The following is a 1,156-nucleotide window of genomic DNA, read 5'->3' on the forward strand; positions in this document are numbered from 1 at the left end:
TGACATGTTTAAGCTTCAGAATTGGCTTGAAAAGATAAATAGAGCCTCAGAAATGATTGATATCTCAAATGTTATTAGAATCAACCCTGTTTCATTAGGAGAATCTCAGTTGAACTGTAAATAAGTATTGTTGGTGATGTTAAGATGTTTTATACAATGGAATTTCTTTTGTTAGATTCCATGGGATGGAAGAAAAGAGATGGGGGTTGTAAATATGTTCTCTTTCCATGGATCTCCCAAATCTTGGCTGAAGAAAACTCTGTCTACCCAACTTCCTTTTATTTTTGGCAAAAACTTGTTTTTTTTACTAATTATCCCCAGCTGTACCAGATTCTGTACTTCTTTTAACTTCACATGCTCTTACATCTGTGTACTTCTTGTATGGAATATGGGGTCTTAAAATGGGAAATCCTTTGGGAAGGGTGAGTACAGTATAATTGTCCAAAGAGAAAAAACATAAAAACTTGAGGCCGAATAATAGTCTCTTCTATTCTTTCTGTCTGTTGTCAGTCAACTACTGAAAAGCCATTGTACTGGTATTTGCCTGCAACAGCAATGGAGCATACTCTTTCAAATGTAAGGAATGTTGATGTAATTCGATTTTTTAAAAAATCTCATATTTCCCTTTCTCTTAGTTTTCTGTCAAAGGCAATCAATGAGCCAATTTATAATTTCGAATGAACCAACTGCCCCATTATGCAGATTTGTGCTTAAAGATCCTTCAGAGGATCCTTCATATTTCCTGGTGAAGGATGGCAGTAAAATTGTTATAAATAAGGGTTTGGCCTTGTTATTGTACACTGGGTGATAAAAATATTAAACTGGTAAGAACAGGTACTACACTTGATCTTAGCCAAAAGGCCAAGAAGTGACTGGATGATAAAGATAAAAACACAAAAAAGGTACAGAGCACATTTAGGGTTAAATTGGAGAGAGACTCTGCCAGGAAAAAGCAACTACTTTTATTACAAATAAGGAAGCGCAGAGTAGACTGAAGAGAGTTTTAACATGTTATATATCTGCTCACTTTTTCTTTGCCCTGGTTGGCCTTATCTTTTTCCTACTTTTCTAACAACTTTGTCATGTATACTTGAGTAAAAATAATGAAGATAAATCTAACAGTAATCCCTTTGACTTCTAGCTAGTGCATTTCTTG

The 1,156-nt window shown here is 34.8% G+C and overlaps 1 pseudogene; it reads right to left on the reverse strand.

Annotated features, from left to right (window-relative positions):
* Positions 1-747: 747 nt before the first annotated feature.
* On the reverse strand, positions 748-873 carry LOC125922272 (uncharacterized; annotated as a pseudogene).
* Positions 874-1,156: the final 283 nt, after the last annotated feature.

This window comes from Panthera uncia, chromosome C2 (genome assembly GCF_023721935.1).
Source record: "Panthera uncia isolate 11264 chromosome C2, Puncia_PCG_1.0, whole genome shotgun sequence".
In the NCBI taxonomy this organism is placed as follows: Eukaryota; Metazoa; Chordata; class Mammalia; order Carnivora; family Felidae; genus Panthera; species Panthera uncia.